Here is a 21,998-nt window from a genome sequence, read left to right on the forward strand (position 1 = left end):
TTTTTAACTTGTTTTTTAATATATATGTATAAATTTAAATTGTCCTTATTTGTAAAACTGTGCATTCATGATGTATGAACTGTGTGATTTTTTAATTATGTCGATGATTTGATTAATAATTTTTGTACTATCAATAAATTGATCATGAATAAGAATTTTTCTCATTGTTGATATTACTATGTGCACTGCATTAGTTGATTTACTCCTTGGCTACAATAATTGATGTTTTATAGTACCTGCTATTTTCTCAGGACCCAATAGTTGCCTAGGATAAAGTTATTTGTATAATATTTCTATTACAGTGCCATTAATATATAATGCATTTCAGAATTTCGACTCCTAATCCTAAATTTAGACAGGCTAGTATGTAAAATAGCCAGAACACTTGATAAATCATTGTAGGAATTGTGAATGAGAGAGGGCATTTCTTGCAGTCTTGTCGTTTCAGTTTCAAACGGGAAAAAATTGCACATAACAAAACACACACCAGTCCTAGCATATACACCATAAGAACTGAAAACTACACGATTTTAATATTAAATGTGACAACCCTGTTGGGCTGATAGTCTTATAACTGATGCATCTACAATGAGATCACACACCATCACCAACGTGCACGCTCATTTGAAGGCGGCTACTAAGGTTCCCCCTCAATCGTGGCCGCGAATTCACAGACGGTCATGACAGAAGGATACTTTGCTGCGGCATCAGGTGAGCACCTTTGTTTGGCACAACACACTGAGTATTTTCAGTTGAACCTTTTTCCTTTTTTTAAAAGACTGAAACAGTATATGAGCCCGAGGTGATTTGAACACAAGAGGCTTGGTGGGAATTGGTTTCCCCAAAAGAAGCTTATTTGATTAACTCAAGTTTGCTGGATGAGTAATTGTTAGAAATTGGATTTCTGGTTGGCTAGGGCAAGTGCCCAAGCCAGGTAGAAACCACCACTCTAGTCGGGGCAAGGGAGTTACACACTGAAGATAACCCCTGCTCACCTCCCTTTGTAGCTTGGCAGAGCAGGCAGGCTTGTCCAAGAGGCAATGTGTAAAGCGTTTGCGTAACCCGCTCGCACAGCAGCGACACACTAGGCATTCCACAAAAGAAACTCCACTCAAGGTTATATCAAAAATAGCCTTTGTATTACTGATAAAACACATTAGAGCGTAATCACATATATACACTGTGCCACCAGGTATCACTTTACAGGGGATTAAATACATTACAGGGCCAATTGGGCCACTGTCATCACCATTAGAATAGGTAAGTAATAAAACAACCGGTAGCTACTGGTACAGGTGCTCTCAGTACCACACATTAGGCATAAACATCCGGGACATGAAAATCACAGTAAACACTGGTCATAGTGCCCCTAGCCCAAGCACATTAGACATAAATCATGGCATTAGCACCAGTGCACCTCAGTAAACCATTATAAGGTGCACACATTCTGGAAATCACCAAACACAGCCAGCAGTACACCATAGTACAAAATTCATAAGGTGCACGCAGTATGTTACCCTTATGCACAGCCTAGTTCCATCAGGGCACAACACATGTACATATGGCCACTCCCAGGGCTCGCAGGCACCTGATTTATCCAACCCGGGTGCAGGGTACCGAAGTACTTTCACCCCTACCCCCAACTCTGCAGCCATAGTGATACTGTGCTTATCCTGTGGGCCGCAGTGGAAAACTAGAACAAACCCTGCTGTAGACCTCTCCCAGCCCTCTTGGAATGGAGCTGCCCCAACAAATATGTGCCAAGTTGGCGGGGAGGCTTCACAGGGTCCTCCCTGTGTGCTGTGACCTTATCGGGCCTCTCACCTCTGTTGTGTTAGGAGCACCTGTCCACCATCAGGCTCAGGCACGTGGACTAATGCATCCCTCTGACTTCTGGTCGTCTTGGAATGGGGCAAACGGAACCAAGGTTTCTCCTTGCTCAGCTTCTCACTGTAGTGGGCCCCGCCCACAACCAGGCTACAGTCTCTGCCTGGCTTCTGGCCTCTCCACTGTGGGGCTGGTTGCCAGGTAGCAGTTCAACCACGAGCAGCCGCTTCTTCAGTGGACAAAAGAAAATGTGGGGTAGGCTCCTGCAGGCCTCCTGATATCCCCAGACAATCCCAGCTGCAAAGGCTCTCCTCTTGGGTGCTCCTGTGGTGGGACACAGAGCAAGGCCTCCATCTACTTCCTCCTCGGAAGGCGCTCCACCCACTACCAGGCTTCGCTCCTGCCTGGCTTCCATGGAGTTGCTGTGCCACCAGCGTGGACACTGCAGGTTGGCTAGCATTGAATGAGGCGAGGCTGTAATTCTACCCAATCCCGGGGCCAAGGCTGTGAGGGAGGATGTGCCCCAGGCAGGCTGCTCCCTCTTGATTGGCAACAACGAGAGCTCCTGCCGAGCTGTCAATCGCAATTACAGCAGCACTGTATCAGAAGGTGTACGGAATCGCGCACCGGCCACCTCTCTCTTCTCTTCACAAACCACTGCGCTCACCACGCCCTTCTGCCAATCGGCCCAGGCAAACCACCCAGCCCTGGTGGATCTCTGGATGGCAGGGACCAGGAACCACAGGCATGCCAGCAGGCAGGGCCCCTTAGCAAAGTGTGGGGGGGGGGGGCAGCTCCTTCAGCCTTCCAGTCAGAAGGACTTTGTCCCAAAAGTCGGTTCCTCCTTACACAGTGTCCTGCCTTCTGATTCAAGTAAGCACCCACAGCACAACTCATGGGGTCACAGCCTCAATAGTTATACTGTACATGTCTTTTGTTCTACCCCCCTGGCACAGGCCTAAGCCAAGTCCAAACCAGTTCGGGGGGGGGGGGGCACTCGAACATTTGTTTCCAGGGCTAAAGATCTTGGAGGGAGCACCAGAAATGAAGTCTCACTCTCTTGGGTTGATCTTTTCAGTTTCTTTTATTCTTCTTAGTGACACAAACAAGAGGACATTTATTACCACTATTCATAACAAACCAAACTTGACTACCATACTCTCAGATCAGGAATTACCACTGGATCACGTATCAGGGAGTCCGCAATGCATTCCTATGAGGGAACAGCCTCACAGTAGTGAAACACCAAAATTACTATTTGGCACTACCAGGACATGCCACATAGTTAAGGCACATGTTCTACTTTTTACCTTCATTGCACCCAGCCCATAGGACTAGCTAGGGCCTACCTTAGGGGTGACTGATATGTAGTAAAAGGGGAGTCACAGACGTGGCAACCACTTTATGTGCCACGTCACAGCAGCAGTAAACTGTGTGTGCAGGCCCTGCAATGGCAGAGGCCTGAGACAAGTTTGAAAGGCTACTTTGGTGGGTGGCACACGCAGCGCTGCAAGACCACCAGTAGCATTTCATTTACTTGCCCTGGTAGATGAGATAACACATTACTGGGGACTAATAAGTAAATTAAATTAGCCGAACAGATGTAGAACAATCTTACTACGTTTTACCATAGAGAGCACATGCACCTTACACTGGATCGCAGTGATAAAGTGCCCAGTGTCATAAAACTGTCATCAGCAGGTCAGAAAAAATACCAGGAGGGAGGCAAAAGGTTCAGGGATGTCCAACAGTAATACTCCCTGCCCACTCTCTTTTGTTTGTGGCTATAAAGGGTTGACTCCATTCAGATGGAGTAATTGGAATTTTTGAAATGTTTTCACAGAACGAATGTACCTCTATTTACTGCTTTGCACCGAATCGTATTACCAAGGTAAGCTTTGTATTGCAAGTATAAAAGTCGTCCAACTTGTATCAGCTGAATTAGTGATGCCACTTAATTGTTGTTTTCTAGGTGAAATAAATTGTGTCACTTAAAGAGGAGCCTATGGGCCTTTGGTGTTCTTTTGGAATTGTGAATGTTTTACTATACTTGGATGATGGTTGTTTCCAGGTGAGGGAATTTAAATTTAGGAATGTTGCCACTGCACACACAACTCTTTCAAATTAAACAATGCTTAACCAGCTGATATGTTTCCTTCTCTGTTAGGTTGCTCCTTTACTCACTTATCCAGTCCTGAGGAAGACCCGCTGCTGAGGCACTTACTGACCCTTTCCTTCCATGCCGAATCACTACACTTCACTCCTTAATGAATATAAAAAAGTCATTCTTCTTGCTAAGACCGATTATTTCTCCTCTAAAATCCTCTCGGCTGAAAACCAACCCAGAGACATTTTTGCCACTTTCCAGGAGTTGGTCTCTTCAGACAGAGTCACCCCTAAACCTTCCCCCTCCCAATCCCTCTGTGATTCTCTCAACGATTATTTTATTGAGAAAAGTGTCACCATCAAGTCAAATATATTACCGCCCTCCCCTTCCTTTTCTGATCCCCACCGTCCGCTCAACCTGTTTCATCTTGATCGAATACCTCCGTTGACTAGGGAGACCTTCTTGTCTCTGCTGTCAGGGTCAAATCAGGATCCCCCTCTGACATCTGCCCTGCATATGTTTTAAGAGAGATCTTTTTGGCTTGCCCTTTGCCCCCTCTCACTTTTCTTAATGACTCTCTCGCGCAGGGCACTGTTCCAGACTTACATAAATCAGCAACAATAATTCCTATTTTAAAAAAGCCCAGCGCCAACCCCACCTCCCTTCCAAATTACCGCCCCATTTCCCTTCTCCCGTTTTTGGGTAAAGTCCTGGAATGCCACGTCACCAAAGTTCTTATTGCCTTCGTTGAGAATAGTGGCTGCTTAGCCCCCTGTCAGGCGGGCTTTCGTCCATCACATTCCACCGAAACGGTAGTTCTTTCCGTTATGGACAAGCTCAGAGAGGGAATGGATGTCAACCTGCCCCAGGCATTGGTTCTTCTTGATTTGTCCGCCGCCTTTGATACGGTTGATCATTCCATCCTCCTCACCCGTGTCAAGGCGGCCGGCATCAGGGGACCCGCCCTGGTTTGGCTCACCTCTTTTTTGAGGAATCGTACACAGGCCATCCGCCTGGCCGATTTTTCCGCACCCTCACGCAATGTCCAATGTGGCGTTCCTCAGGGCTCTTCCTTTTCTCCTCTTTTGTTTAATTTATACATCTTCCCTTTTATTTTTGCATTACAGCAGATGGAGGTCACAGTATTTAATTATGCCGATGACCTCCAGCTTATTTTCAACCTTTCCTTTTCCCCCGAGTCCATCCACAATTTCCAATCCGTTATGATTTTCATCAGGGACTGGATGAACTGCAATCACCTCAAGCTAAACCCTGATAAAAATGAATTGGTACTTACAGGTGGCAGCTCCAGTCCCTGGACCCCTTTGTTTTGGCCCCCCTCCTTGGGTACCTCTCCTTCACCTTCTTTCTCAGTTAAAACTCTAGGGATAAAACTTAACAATCACCTCACCTTGCACTCCCAGATCAGTTCAGTGGTCTCATCCTGTTTTTTGACTCTTCGCACAATCCAAAAGATATCACGTTTTTTTTCCTTTTCCACCCTTAAACTTATTCTTTTGGCCATGGTCATGTCACGCCTTGACTATGGCAACATCTTGTACACTGGTGTCCCTGCTTACAATCTCCGGCGCCTTCAACTGGTCCAAAATCAAGCTGCCCGACTTATTTATAACCTCCCCAAATCACATCATGTTACTCCCTTACTTAAAGCCCTGCATTGGCTCCCTATTCGGGAATGCGCTCTTTTCAAGATGGGCTGCACAACTTTCCAGGCCTGCGCAGGAAACGTTCCAGCTTTCATTAATTCTGAAATTAAAGCCTACACCCCAAGCAGAGAGCTGCGTTCCTCTACCCAGTCCCTCCTCTTCGTCCCTCGTTTTAGGAAGAGGAAATCTGGGCGCGTGAAGTTTTCCACCCTTACCCCCACCTTTTGGAATACCCTCCCTCTCACTATAAGGTCTTCTGCCTCCTATCTTGAGTTACGCAAAGCGCTTAAGACTTTCCTCGTCTCACAAGCTTTCTCGCCCTAGTGGCCTCCCCTAACCCCCCTGTGCCTGTATCCCTAGCGCCAAGAAACCGCCTGGTAGTCGTGCGCTTAAGTATCTTAACTTCAACTTCAACTTCATGCCGAATCGAAACTTCAACATCACATATAAAGGCTAGATTCAATAGATGGATCACAGAGGGGCCATTTTTAATCAGTAACTGTACCTCCATTCTCATGCAACGAATTAGGATGTTGCTCTGTATTAAATATGCTGGGCAGGCTACTGTATGAAGAAATATTGAATATGTAATGGGTCCATACCCCCTTTTGTCTTTTTTTTGCTAAATGTACATGAGCACCCTCTCTGAGCACTATTCTACCACTAAAATCTTTCTGGAGAATTTATTGTAATTTACATGCATATCTTGGTTTCAGAATCCATTAAAAAACTTTCTAGAGAGAAATTTCTGTGTGTATCTGGATCTTGTTCACCTCATTTCTCTGTGATTAATCTGAGCAGGGTTGCTAAAGTAATTAAGAAGGGAGTATCTAACTTGATTTAAACAATTTTCCTTTTTCTTTGGATAGGACCATTCTTGTCTATATCGCAAGCCAACCAGGCTTAGGATTATTATTTTTGGGTCAACCCATTTTTTTATGATGGTGATTAAGATTGATAGGGAGCAGGCCATTCCCAAGATTGACCTGCCAAGTTGGAGAAGGAGCCAGTGGTGGCTGGTGACATTTGAAAGTGGTGAAGCATAAAAGTTGGGGATGAATTTTACATAGCAAGCGAGTGCGGCCGACATAAGAGGTGTTCAGCCCATGCATCATTCACCATTAATTTATCCATGTTTCTATCATCCACTGCATTAATCTGTTCATCCATCGGTCCTTGTAGAAACTCTCCCATTCGCTCATCAATCCATGTATCCATTCACTAGAAAATCTTCCACTCGTTTGTCCATCATTTGGAGCATTCATTCATGTACACATTCACTCATCCTTCTGGACACACTCTCCTGTAACTCTTCTGCCCACTCATTCATCTATGTATCCTTTCACCACTGGTGAATCACCAGACCATCCAGCCATCTTCCGACAACCTCCCTTCCATCCATCTCAATGAAAGTGTATATTTGCTTGTCTGTATTTGAACCACGTTCTCAATTAGCCTGTTCACCAGACAAGCGGAAACACGATATTGTATCAGATCATTACATAGTTTTATCAGTAAAACTGTATGTCTGTGCAAATTTGGTGGTCAGTTCAATGGAAATTGTGTTGTCTGTGAACGACAGTGCACCCCCAGATCATGATTTAGTAGTATATTTGTGACAGTGTGCTACAAAATGCACCCAAACCAGTCCAGGGCCGGACTGGGAACCAGAACCGGCCCTGGCAAAGTGCTCGGCCGGCCCCCCTCCCCCCTTCCGGGAGGAGAGGGGAGGGGGGAGAGGTGCGACCGCGCTCTGTGACAGGGCCGGTTTTCAGCCGTTTTTGTTACAGGGCCGTTTTTGCAGCATAACGGCCCTGTAACAAAAACGGCCCCAGGGGCCCAAAACCGGCCCCCAACCATGCGGCCCACCGGGGAATTGCCCGGTGCCCTCAACGGCCAGTCCGGGCCTGAACCAGTCTCTTGCTGAATATGTGCAGCTATTTTGTGACACTTGTTCTTTGCGCGATTCTTGGATTTTTCAGAATCCCTTTGAGTTCAGGGCTGTGACATTGATGGCAGCAGCCACTCCCTGAAAATTGTTCAAGGACCACTGTATGTGGCCTGAAGTGTAGCTATTCTCTTGGTGGCCTGAAACTTAGCTGTGCCCTAAGATAACTGTATTTGGGAGATGGATAACCTTAGAGACCTTGATCTTTAACATGTATTTGAGCTGAGGGAGAGTTTTGGAGTTCAAAGCCAGAACATCTATATTATCTAGTACTCAGATAGGAATAGGGTTGATACATTTGACAGAGGGGACCAGAAAAGTTGCATCGACTATTGTATTTTAGACTACAGACTTAGGGGGAGATCTTTTATTTTGAGATATTACCTAAATAGCATAGTGACCACAACGACTTTGAACTAATGCTCTCTGGTGATCTCCTTCCTGGTACGCCCCCTTCCTTGGTGAAGTCCCAAACACATTTTAAACTTACTACCACTAGGCGGCGCAATAAATGGGTATCATTAGCCAGCAACCCAGGTTTGGTGTATGACATTTACACACATTTCTCGTCCATCTTGGCTCTTTTGGAATATTCTTTTAATACTAACAAGTTAGCATCGGAAAGCTATCTTCCTCTTTTTCAGTCCTTAAAATTACTTTTTTCAAGGCCACGTCGGCAAACTTCTAACAAGTGCTCGAAAATCACTCCATGGTATGATACAAAGTGTCGCCAGGCCAAAACTCATTTATAAGATGATTACATCTCACAATCTTGACACTGTAAGAGATGCTAGGCACTCTGACAAGTTCTCAGACTAAAACAATGACGCTGGGATAAAGCCATTTAGCAGGATTTGTTAGATGCTGCCTTGTGCAGAAACTATGCCGTGTTCTGGTAGATTTTATTTCATGGTAGCATTGGCGCCTGTACTCATACTGACCATTTTGTTCCATCACATATTTGGGAAAAACATTTCTCTGAGCTTTACTCTGAGAATTCACCAGCTCACGCTAAAACGTGCGTTGTAGTTTGCAAGCCCTCAATAGCTGATAGGTTGTCCTTCACAATGGCTGACACATGGTAGGGCATTTAGTCATTGCACTTTGGAAAGCCCCAGTCGGTAATGCTATCCCTAGGGACCTGTGTGAATCGGAAGTGGGCATCTGGGCCCCTATATCAATCACCTCTTAAATTAAATATTACAGGGCTCTGAAATACCTGCTACTTGTGCAATGGCTCATATTATCTCCATTTATAAGAAAGGCGATAGGAGCAATCCTAAGAACTACAGACCTAAAATTGTCCTTGACAACTTACAAAAACATTTTTGCTCCCAGCTTCTTACTAAACTTCAGGAATAGCTGGATGATTGAAACACTCTCTCCCCTTTTCTAGCTGGTTTCTGACATGGGATTAGCACTATTGATCAAGTGTTACGGTTCTCCCGTATTACTTTTTTTACATTTCTTTTGAGTTTTATATAGCTCAAACTAGACCCGAAGATATCAGGTATCAGAGTGCTTTACATGAACACCAGTTTCATTACAGATGAACACATTCATTTTTTTAGGCACAGGGAGATTAATTGATTTGCCCAGAATCACAGGATATTGAGCTTCGTTGCTGAAACTCGAACTCTGTTCCCCAGCTTCGAGGTCGACCACTCTAGCCGTAAGGCTACATCCTTTCCCCAAATATATCACTGTTAAACCTGGCACCTTTACAGTGGTCTTACCCCAGACGTTTTACCTTTTACCTCCTGTTTTTGCTGATTCTTTTTGTTGGCCTTAGGACTTTGAGCACTTTCCCTACTGCTATCCAGTGCTAAAGTGTATGTGCTTCTCCCCTAACCGCGATGACATTGGTGCATACCTGATTGGCATATTTGAGGTACTGGAAAGCCCCTTGTAAGAACCCCCTCAATCTTAGGGAATGTAAATGGATCCATCTTCTGGACACAGTGACCCATCCTCTCAATGAGTATGACGAGATATCAAGACAAGTGGTGAGTCTGAGCAATGGAAGATGGGACAGCTACCTACACCTGTGTTCTTCTGCCAGTTACTGTTCATTTACATGCAATATGTGACCACTGCCATTCCACTTCATTATGTTTTTTCAAAAAAACAATAGACCCTGGGATGAGACCCATGCCATGAAGAATAATGCGTCATTTGGCCATTTCTGTTAGTTTACCATCTTGGTCAATTGAGAAATTAGATTTTTTTTTGTATTTTGTATATATTATTTGATCACTATTTATTGTAAAACTGATTATGTGTAACTTTGGACCTTCACTGATATTCACTGTACTTCATGTAATTGTTATGCATGTTTCGGTGCCATTCGAATATACATCCACTAGAAGAATGAACTGCTTCTGTATATTTCTATTACAGTGCCATTAAGATATAATGCATTTCAGAATTTTGACTCCTAATCCTAAATTTAGACAGGCTAGTATGTAAAATAGCCAGAACACTTGATAAATCATTGTAGGAATTGTGAATGAGAGAGGGCATTTCTTGCAGTCTTGTCGTTTCAGTTTCAAACGGGAAAAAATTGCACATAACAAAACACACACCAGTCCTAGCATATACACCATAAGAACTGAAAACGACACGATTTTATTATTAAATGTGACAACCCTGTGGGGCTGATAGTCTTATAACTGATGCATCTACAATGAGATCACACACCATCACCAACGTGCACGCTCATTTGAAGGCGGCTACTAAGGTTCCCCCTCAATCGTGGCCGCGCATTCGCAGACGGTCATGACAGAAGGATACTTTGCTGCGGCATCAGGTGAGCACCTTTGTTTGGCACAACACACTGAGTATTTTCAGTTGAACCTTTTTCCTTTTTTTAAAAGACTGAAACAGTATATGAGCCCGAGGTGATTTGGACACAAGAGGCTTGGTGGGAATTGGTTTCCCCAAAAGCAGCTTATTTGATTAACTCAAGTTTGCTGGGTGAGTAATTGTTAGACATTGGATTTCTGGTTGGCTAGGGCAAGCGCCTAAGCCAGGTAGAAACCACCACTCTAGTCGGGGCAAGGGAGTTACACACTGAAGATAACCCCTGCTCACCTCCCTTTGTAGCTTGGCAGAGCAGGCAGGCTTGTCCAAGAGGCAATGTGTAAAGCGTTTGCGTAACCCGCTCGCACAGCAGCGACACACTAGGCATTCCACAAAAGAAACTCCACTCAAGGTTATATCAAAAATAGCCTTTGTATTACTCATAAAACACATTAGAGCGTAATCACATATATACACTGTGCCACCAGGTATCACTTTACAGGGGATTAAATACACTACAGGGCCAATTGGGCCACTGTCATCACCATTAGAATAGGTAAGTAATAAAACAACCGGTAGCTACTGGTAAAGGTGCTCTCAGTACCACACATTAGGTATAAACATCCGGGACATGAAAATCACAGTAAACACTGGTCATAGTGCCCCTAGCCCAAGCACATTAGACATAAATCATGGCATTAGCATCAGTGCTCCTCAGTAAACCATTATAAGGTGCACACATTCTGGAAATCACCAAACACAGCCGGCAGTACACCATAGTACAACATTCATAAGGTGCATGCAGTATGTAACCCTTATCCACAGCCTAGTACCATCAGGGCACAACACATGTACATACGGCCACTCCCAGGGCTCGCAGGCACCTGAATTATCCAACCCGGGTGCAGGGTACCAAAGTACTTTTACCCCTACCCCCAACTCTACAGCCATAGCGATACTGTGCTTATACTGTGGGCCGCATGGTCATGGCAGGGAAGGGGCCTCCATTGAGGATTGCCAACCCGACCTACTAACCCCGTGGGCTGGTCAAATGACCCTTAGGGAAGGGAGTGGTCTCCACGCGTGTTTGCGCAGTGCAGCGGAAAACTAGAACAAACCCTGCTGTAGACCTCTCCCAGTCCTCTTGGAATGCAGCTGCCCCCAACAAATACGTGCCAAGTTGGCAGGGAGGCTTTGCAGGGTCCTCCCTGTGTGCTGTGACCTTGTCGGGCCTCTCACCTCTGTTGTGGTTAGGAGCGCCTGTCCACCATCAGGCTTAGGCCCGTGGACTAATGCATCCCTCTGACTTCTGGGCGTCTTGGAGTGGGGCCGAACGGAACCAAGGTTTCTCCTTGCTCAGCTTCTCACTGTAGTGGGCCCCGCCCACAACCAGGTTACAGTCTCTGCCTGGCTTCTGGCCTCTCCACTGTGGGGCTGGTTGCCAGGTAGCGGTTCAACCACGAGCAGCCGCTTATTCAGTGGACAAAAGAAAATGTGGGGAAGGCTCCTGCAGGCCTCCTGATATCCCCAGACAATCCCAGCTGCAAAGGCTCTCCTCTTGGGTGCTCTTGCGGTGGGACACAGAGCGAGGCCTCCGTCTACTTCCTCCTCGGAAGGCGGCCCCACCCACTACCAGGCTTCACTCCTGCATGGTTTCCATGGAGTTGCTGTGCCACCAGCGTGGATGCTGCAGGTTGCCTGGCGTTGAATGAGGCGAGGCTGTAATTCTACCCAATCCCGGGGCCAAGGCTGTGAGGGAGGATGCGCCCCAGGCAGGCTGCTCCCTCCTGATTGGCAACAACAAGAGCTCCTGCCGAGCTGTCAATCACAATTACGGCAGCACTGTATGAGAAGGTGCACGGAAACGCCCACCAGCCACCTCCCTCTTCTCTTCACAAACCAATGCGCTCACCACGCGCTTCTACCAATCGGCCCAGGCAAACCACCTAGCCTTGGTGGATCTCTGGATGGCAGGGACCAGGAACCACAGGCATGCCAGAAGGCAGGGCCCCTTAGCAAAGTGGGGGGGGGGGCAGCTCCTTCAGCCTTCTAGTCAGAAGGACTTTGTCCCAAAATTCGGTTCCTCCTTACACAGTGTCCTGCCTTCTGATTCAAGTAAGCACCCACAGCACATCTCATGGGGTCACAGCCTCAATACTTATACTGTACATGTATTTTGTTCTACCCCCCTGGCCCAGTCCAAACCAGTTCGGGGGGGGCACTCAAACATTTGTTTCCAGGGCTAAAGATCTTTGAGGGAGCACCAGAAATGAAGTCTCACTCTCTTGGGTTGATCTTTTCAGTTTCTTTTATTCTTCTTAGTGACACAATCAAGAGGACATTTATTACCACTATTCCAAACATACCAAACATGACTACCATACTCTCAGATCAGGAATTACCACTGGATCACATATCAGGGATTCCCCAATGCATTCTTATGAGGGAGCAGCCTCACAGTAGTGAGAAACCAAAATGACTATTTGGCACTACCAGGACATGCCACATAGTTAAGGCACATGTTCTACTTTTTACCTACATTGCACCCGGCCCATAGGACTAGCTAGGGCCTACCTTAGGGGTGACTGATATGTAGTAAAAGGGGAGTCACAGACGTGGCAACTACTTTGTGTGCCACGTCACAGCGGCAGTAAACTGTGCGCGCAGGCCCTCCAATGGCAGAGGCCTGAGACAGGTTTGAAAGGCCACTTTGGTGGGTGGCACAATCAGTGTTGCAAGCCCACCAGTAGCATTTCTTTTACTGGCCCTGGTAGATGAGATACCACATTACTGGGGACTAATAAGTAAATTACATTAGCCAAACAGATGTAGACCAATCTTACTACGTTTTACCATAGAGAGCACATGCACTTTACACTGGATCACAGTGATAAAGTGCCCAGTGTCATAAAACCGTCAACAGCATGTCATAAAAAATACCAGGGTAATATTCCAGGCTAAGAGCAGTGTTTTTTTGCTAGCTGGGACTGTTACCGGTGCTGTTGCACAAGGAGGGGGCAGGGCATTTACAGATGGGGCCACAACAGGACTCCCTACTCCTCCACTTGGCAATGTCACTACACTGCACCCCCACTACTGACACCTGAAGGTATTATGGAGAGCAATGGTTAACATAGGAAGCATGCTGCTGTTTGGACAAACAATGCCATATATGAATTTGTGAGTGACAATTGCCAAAGTTACTGGAAACAAAACTTGGAACAGTCAGGTATTTTTGAGAGAGGGAAGAAATAACTCATCTTATTTACTAAAGATCTCGCCTTCTGTGGAAGATTGTGTCCGCTCTGTGATCCCATACATATTATCCTTTTGTCAGTGTTCTCTGCACAGCGAAAGCCCATCAGCTTCAATACACACTTCCCCTGTAAAGGCTCCCCACAGATTTAACAAGCCCAAGATGGACATTCTGGCAAGAACACCACGTCCTGCTGGAAATATTGTTAAATGATATTTTGAAAAACTCTGGCAGTCATACGTTGTTCAATTTTCTTTTCTATGGTTTCTTTGGGTTTGGTACTTCATCAATTTGTGTTCGAGGTTTCGGAAACACTTTAGGCGGATGTTTCATCCTGAGAAACGCTGTGAGGGGAATGGATTTGCAATGTTCCTCATTTGCTCGGATAATGCATCTCCTTTCAGAGAAGTTGTGTTTCCTTCTACCTAGGAGTGATCCAAGCGTGCAGGAAATTTGCATTGATTAGGATGAATCTTCCTTTGATAGTTTGTGTGCATAAAAGGCATTCTTTTCAGAAGACTGAACATGTGGGGGAGGATTATGTTTGGAGGGAAAAGAGTTTATATGCTTGAAGTTGGATGGAACATTGATCTGTAAAACATTCCTGTATGCACCTTCAATACATCGAAATGCATCAGTCTCATTGCTGAGATTTTGTCTTTCTATGTGTAGGTGTAGCATCAAATATTTCATATAACAACAATATGTAGGGTGCCAAGGCATTTCTAAATGCTTCGGGAAACTGTAAACGTATTATATGCATTGTATTGTACTGTCTTATAGTATTTGTATAATGCTTATTGCCCTATGTGGGGCGCAGAAATGTTTGTCCACGCGTGTGGCACCCTACACCGCGTGGGTATGTGGTTGACAGAGTGATGTCTTTGCTTTGAGCCTCTATGAGAAATGTTTGCATCTGGTGCCTGATGATCACCGTGGGCCATTTATCGTGTAATGAGATGCAGCACTTAGCGCAGTGATGGTGATAGATGAGGAACTGTGATAAATGCCCTTTTTTTTAGAAATGCATTTTGATGACAGAAGTGATTATCTCTGCAATTCCCTTTATTGTGCTGATAGAGTATTTCTTAGGCTGGCTGTTACCACATGGATCCGTAAGTGTGTGTGTTTGTATTTTATATAGTGCACTTCTACCCTGATGTCTCGTAGCGCTGTATTCATACCGCTGTGGAACCCTTCCTTGCTTTTCTGTGAAATGTCCACTCCTGGGCACCCCCAAGGTGAAGCGAGGCATCCAAGCGCTGCTGGGGCCGTTGTGGAGATTAAGCAAGCTATTGCCCAGAGTCACAGAGTGGGACCCATGATTAGACTAGGCACCGAGGCGAGAATTATCAGGTCCGGGGAGATTGAGTCCAAGAGCCGCCGAGGCGGGGATTGAACCCTGGTCCCGTGCCAGACCTCTGCTTCAGGGTCTGCCGCTCTAACCATTGAGCCACGCTTCTAAGTGGTAACCAGCATCAATAATTAGTGATGGGGAATCAGAGACCTACCCAACTAGACTGTGTTATAGTCCTTCTTTTTATGAGTGCCATAATGAGATGTCAATGGAAGAGATGTACCAAGATAGACTAAGGTATTGTCATCTTTTTGTCACTATACAATGTCAGTACTTACAGTATATGACTGTTTGTGACCTGAAAGGTGAATTTGTTAGGGTCGCCTTTGGCCCGATCACTTTGGTCTCAATGGGCCTGGCTGGGTAGTACTGAGTGGTTATTTAAGTCTGATAGAATAGCCTGTATCTGTGCCATGCATATGTCAGCAAGAATCCACATGTCCTTTCATACACTGTATGTCTATCCCCTTGACAATGAGGGATCAGGTAATTAATTGGTATATGATATGGGGACATATATTATGTCATTGATACTAGGAAGAGCATCATGTTTATTTTAACTTTTCTTCATCTTGTTATTAGAGGGAGAAAGTAGGGTAGAGATATAGTTTACTCTGTATGTTTGGGGGGATTAAAGTGATGGTCCCACGCATCATTAAGACTGCTTGTGGATCTTCAGGTGCTGAGCGGCAGTGAGTACTTCTAGTGTTGACTGTAGAGGTAGAGTTAGTTTCTTCCATCTTCTATTTCAAGGTCTCTGTGAGGTTATGTTGGCTGGAGCTCACCATTTTAGGATGAATACCTGTCACTGTCATCTTGTTATGGTGTGCTGGGCCATACAGTCTTCCTATCACAACTGTGCACTTTAAATGTTCCCCAGGACAGATGGCGTCTAGTTAGGGCTTATCAGCCTGATATAGCCTGCTTCCAGTGATTCCAGTGCTTCCAGAGGTTAGTTCAAGCATTCCATCCATCGCTTTGTTATTGATGTCTTAAGATGAACACAATCAAGTTCTTGGTGTGGCCATGTGTGACTGCTAATGCATCCATTCAAGTTCATGGTGTGATAGGTGGAATGCACGGATATTGCACTGGGTATGCCAGTGCTTGTTCCTGTCCGGTACTCCCCATTCTCTGCTTTTTTCACAGGGCACACCAGTACCAAATGCTATTCAGCATGGACCATATCCAGATAAGGTGCTCGGGCCTGATGGCTGTGATGTTCTCTTTGCTGTCAGATAGTAGGATCCGCGGTTCTTTGTAGGGGTTAAAACAAGGTCCTCTTGCAGGGGCGGCTGCTGCCAATCTGAGCTGGGGGGGAAATATATAAACTTACCATCCCTGCCGGCTACTGCAATCTTCTACTCCTGTGCAGCTCTTCTCCTCTGCTCCCGCTCTGGCACTACAATTTCCATGGGCACAGGGTCCTAGACCCCACCCAATACCAGCTCTTCTCCCAACCTGGGAGAAGCACTGGGATTGGGCGGAGCAGGACGGTTTTGCTCCTGCCCGGCATGGGAGCCTGTGCCCCTGAACACTAGGATATCTCCAAGGAACAGCCTGGAGATATCCAAGTGCGCACCATGGCGGGCCAAACCGACATGCACACTTTTAGTGCCTACCTCCACTCCACTACCCCCACCCCGCTGTGTGATGCTGCGGCCTGGCCACACCCTCGACTTTGCAGACTGGAGGTAAAAGGACTGGAGGTAAAAATAACATGACAATACCCAATGGTTTATGCATTTGTTCTCCAATTAAATATTGAGGGTGGCACGCAGATTCTCTTACAATCTACTTTTTTCAATGAGGGTAAGATTGAGCTTTTCATGAAGGAGTAGTTGGAAATATATTGACGAGGGATCCAAGGAATTAGATACCACACCAGCCAACCATGACATAAAAAGGTCTCCAAGAAAAAACTTCATGGGGCGGCTCACAAACTTAATGGAACTTAATAGGGCGACACACAAAAGTATTTATGAGAATGGGAGGTAATGCTATAGGAGCACACTTTCACTTAGCTAAATAGAGCTTAATTCTTTGTAGTGTGCTGGTCCTTTCCTTTCATTATTATTTTCTCGTGTTTGGATATTTGTACAGCTATTTTTCTCTTTAAACTTTCATTGTTGTGTTATATTTTTGTGAACATGATGTTTTTTTTATTGTACTGATTTTGTGGTTTGACAACTCAAAGTTAATTAATTGATTTGGTGGTAAATGAAAGGGAAGGGTGCAAGAGGCAGCCAAAGCAATGGCAAAGCGCTTTTCAATACGGCTTACACCACTGAGGTCGACATGCTGCAATGTGAGTTGACTGTGCCAGAGGACAGGGGCAGCTCCCCTGCTATGGGGGCGGTGCGTTGCCCCACTGCTGAAAAGCAGCAGTCAGAAGAAAAATAAAATGACAATAAAACTATTTTATTTTGAAAACAATGGAGACAATAAGACTTGTTGGGTACCAGAAACCTCTCCCTGGCGCTGCAGATGCTGTGGACGTCGTGTTCACTCTGACACCTCCTTTTGAAATACCAGCTTAGGCCATTTCGGCCCAAAAACCTGTTAAAGGGTGTATCCAGTTTTGAGAGATCTAGATTCTAGAATGTTGCTTTGTTTGATGATGTCATGTGGGATTTGAGATGTTTTTGGCGACATCATCCACTGGACAACGCCTTTAAGGTTCCCTGTAAATTTACCAATGCCAGGCCCGGCATTCTAGCAAGAACACTCAGTCAGCCATGTTGAAATGTACTGTTTAAAAGGTATTTAAAAAACTCCCAGTGGCAGCAGACACTTGTTTCATTCTTGGCTCCCTGCTTATGTTTCTTTGCTTTTACTTCTTCTTCGATTTGTCAGGGGGCGCTCAGGAAAGGCTTCTTCGGCTGTATGTTGTCACGCAGAGGTTTTTCGCTTTAAATGCTGTGGGTGAAATCAGGAGCTATACAATATTCATCATCTGCTCGGATAACGGATGTGCCTTCAGAGAGGTTTTATTTCCTTCTAGCCCGGCCTGATCCTGGGGTGCTGGGGATGCATGCTGACGGCAGTGAATCCTATTCTGATGGTTTATGCGTGGATCAGCTGGCTTTTTATAGAGATTGCAGGAGAAGAGCAGGATTATGGGCAGTTGTATAAGAATGTATGCGCCCGAAGGCAGAGGTAAAATGCAACCGTGAAACGGCGCTGGACACATCTGCAATATGAATGAACTCCGCTGCATTTCACTGGGAACCGTGCAGGAGATTCAATGGTGTGTGTTTTTGTTTATGTACATTACATATTGCTTTGTGTAGTGCCGCTATCTTTGCTTTAAGGCTAGTTCAGAGATAGAAGTAAAAAATATCTAAAGCTTTGCATCAAGACATCCTCATCAGAAGATTTCCTTTTACATCTTAGTGCACAGTTCGTTACTATCAGGGCTTTAAGTGGACCGGGTCCCGCCGGTGCTCAGCTCCGGCAGTTCTATAAAGCAGCTGCTGAGACGGGTCACTATTGCGCTCAACCTCAGGGTGAAAAAAAAAATCTTAACTCTGCAGCAATACCACCCTTCACTGCTTTTGATTTAACTTCAAAGAGACTCGTTTTTGTTATTTCACAGTCTCATCATTTCAGAACTGAAGCATTTTCTGTATAATATACAACAAAGCTGTGGTTGTTGCTTTTTGTTTCTAATGCAATTAACAGCCATTGATAAAGCCAATAGACCTGTCTTGTTGTAGGTAAAATGTTACTTGTTGCATTATATATCAGGATAACGGCAGAAAGAGCAAAATGCCAGTTGGCCGGCACACTATGCTAAACATAGGTTTTTAGCTTTTGTGTTTTTAAGCCGCGTCCTTAATTACACCGGACGCACCCGCTTGAGAAACCCACAGGTTTTTCATTCCACTTACAGCCCTTATTACTATATTGTATCAAACAGTGAAATCTTAGTTCAGGATATTCCATTCACTTTTCTATGAGATCCAGGAATCTACCAAAGAGGAGGGAGATCTTGTTAGGTTCTTAGGTAGATTTGCATGTAATCCATATTCCAAATGTTTTAACCAGTGTGGTTTTAAAAATATATATTTTCTAATATTCTTGTGTAACTTGATGTATGATATTGTATGAGAATTTTTGTTGAAAGTACTATTAACAGTGGCTAACACTATAAAGAAAACGATTGTAACCACTGATTGTAATCATCAGATGTTTCTCTTTTTTAAAAATACAGAAAAACTTTTTAGAAAATTAAATACATCGAATGAGATACACGCCATGGAAATGTTTTGATTAATGTATAGATTGTAAGTGCCTTCGTGGTTCTACTTTAAATGTGGGGTTCAGAAAAATATGATGAATGATGGTTGTGAGTTCCTACTAGCAGTAAACTGAAGCAAGCAGAATAATAGCAATAGATTATCTTTAAGATAAAATCCAATTTAGGTATCATCAAGGGAATTTTCTTGTTTTACTTATCCATATTCCAAATGCCTGCCAATTGATGAAAGCTTATTTAAAATAGAAACTCTGAGTACACTTTTGACTAAGAGGGTCATTTAGAGTTTGATGGAGAGGGAGCGACACCATAAACCAGCAGGTTTCCTACCTTGACAAATGTCATGTTCCCATGCACTGTTTAGACGTTGTGAGACCACCAGTGTTACAGGCTGGCTCGACTGTCTAAAACCTTTAACCGGTAGACCATCCAAAATGAGGTTTCTGCCGTAAGAGCATCAGAAACCCCGCCCTGTTTATGGCGGGGCTTACGACATTGAGGGGCATATTTACAATAACTGGTGCATCCCTGCAAATCAGCAGGGATGCACCAGTTATTGTGCACCACAGCTCCACCATCATGGATGCGCCGCATTTACAATGCGGCGCACCATGGGGCAAAAACGCCACAGATGCATGATGCATCTGTGCCGTAAAAGTGACGCATTGATGGAGTTGCGTCGCAAAGGCGATGCAGCTCCAGCAAGGATCTGGGGGCCCTATCTTGTTAATGCTGCGTCAATCCTTACGCCTGTTTTAGGCAGGCGCAGGGTTTTGACGCAGCATGGGCCTAAAAGAGACTGAGTGAAATCTTGTAGATTTCACTCAGCCACTTTTAGGAGGCGTTCCTGCGCCGGAACGCGCCCCCCTTCCCTGCACAGGAACGCCTACATGTGGTGCAGGGCATTAAACCGTGACGCATCTCCTAGATGTGTTACGTTGTAAGTACCCCCGCACCATGGAGCAGGATTTGCGCTGCCGCTGCGTCACAAAAGTGACGCAACGGGGGCGTAAATGAAGCGCAAGGGGCTTGTAAATCTGCCCCTGATTTTTTTCTGTCTGGACCTACCTAGTTATTCAATGCAGCCCTGTGCATGAAAAGAAGGGAAATTTAGCTGATGGTAACGATAAAGCTTCCTGTGTGATAGCAGCATTTCTTTTTGTCATACAGAAAAAAGACATTGCCTAGTTCTGCCACCTGAGGAGTAACAGACCTGGGCGGGAAAAAATGTCCCTGACATACAGATGTCATTTCCTTCCCACTTTTGTTTTGTTTTGCACAAAAAAATCTTGATTTGGTGGGTTCTTTTTCCAAAAGCAGAGTGATTTGAGTCATAGGCACAGAAATGCCATGCCCAACCCTGCGGCATCAAGCAAATTTCCTTCAGAACAAATCTGTAGATCGTACCACTTCTACCGCCAAGTCTATAAAGGCGATTGGGCCCCACTGCAGTTATTCCACTTTGAGGCCCGGTTTGGAGGAAGTTCGAACCTCCTATGTGAAAATGTGTCTATGACCAGTCTATGTTTAACGACATTGGCGCCTGGCGGGGTAATCTTTTCGCCCTTCTCCCCAACCGCCGACCTCTTCATCGGATTCCCTCCCTCTCACACAGCAGAAGTGCCGCTCATCTCTCCTTAGCCCCTCTCTCACATACATTTCATTTTTACACTTTTATACAGTGTCACCTTATGGCATAACTGACATGCTTTTTTATATTTTTATACTCCGTGTCTTTTTTATACTATTGCTTTTGTAAACGATTTTAGGTAATCATATAATAAAGATTTACTACATACATTTCGTTTGTTTCCAGGCTCTGGGAAAGGCTGGCTTTACTAATCCACTCATCTATCCACATAACATAAAGCCTATTAAACCGCTGCTCTAATTTATGGTGAGTGAAAATTTCTACTAGACAAAACTCAGATCTCTCTCTCTAAAAGGAACATTAATCACAAGACTGCTGCCTGAAAGCTGAACACACAAGGAACTCTGCAGTAGGTGTTTTGAAATCATAAGTTATTGAGAAACACAGCGCCACCCTGAGGTTAGTGCCCCTCCCCCAGGACAGTGCCTATTGCGGTGGGACTGTTCACACTGCCCTAAGGCAGGCCCTGTCTATGACTGCCATGTGCCAGGAAGACAGGCTGGGCTTTCAATAACTCTCTTACATTACAAAGCGTCTCCTGAGCACAAGATACACCCTATCAAAGCAAACAAACGAATATGTCATGCTCTGGGTAAAACAAAATACTATTTGGTCCCCTATTCTTTAGGTTGTTTCTGCACTATATAAAATGACATCTTTGCACACCCTTCAATTCTCCAATAAATTTGTCTTTTTGAAAGATATTTGATCAGTGTAGATGGACCATAAAAAAACTTGACAATGTATTTACATTGTCAGACTAACCATGAGAAGGCATTGAATGTTTTGCAAACATTCCTATTACATTTCTGTGGGTGAAAAAGAATGCAAGAATAATGACACTGCAGGCATCTCACTGTTTTGGGAGTAGTACGGGTCGTGTCGTGTCGTCATAGACAGTATGAGGTTTTATGTTTGAATATCATGAACCTTAAATTTGTCCTAAAAGAATATTATAGCCATACTAAAGTATCGCCAATGTGACCACATGGAGGTTGGGGGGAGCAAAAAATGAAAAATGTATCATTCTGATTGCATTGTTCGCATAGGACATTGGTGTATGGCAACAGCGCGCCCAACTTGCTGGTGGCGCAGCAGTGTGGCGCCATTGGCTTCAGGCTC

Source organism: Lissotriton vulgaris, chromosome 12 (assembly GCF_964263255.1).
Source record: "Lissotriton vulgaris chromosome 12, aLisVul1.2, whole genome shotgun sequence".
Taxonomy (NCBI): Eukaryota; Metazoa; Chordata; class Amphibia; order Caudata; family Salamandridae; genus Lissotriton; species Lissotriton vulgaris.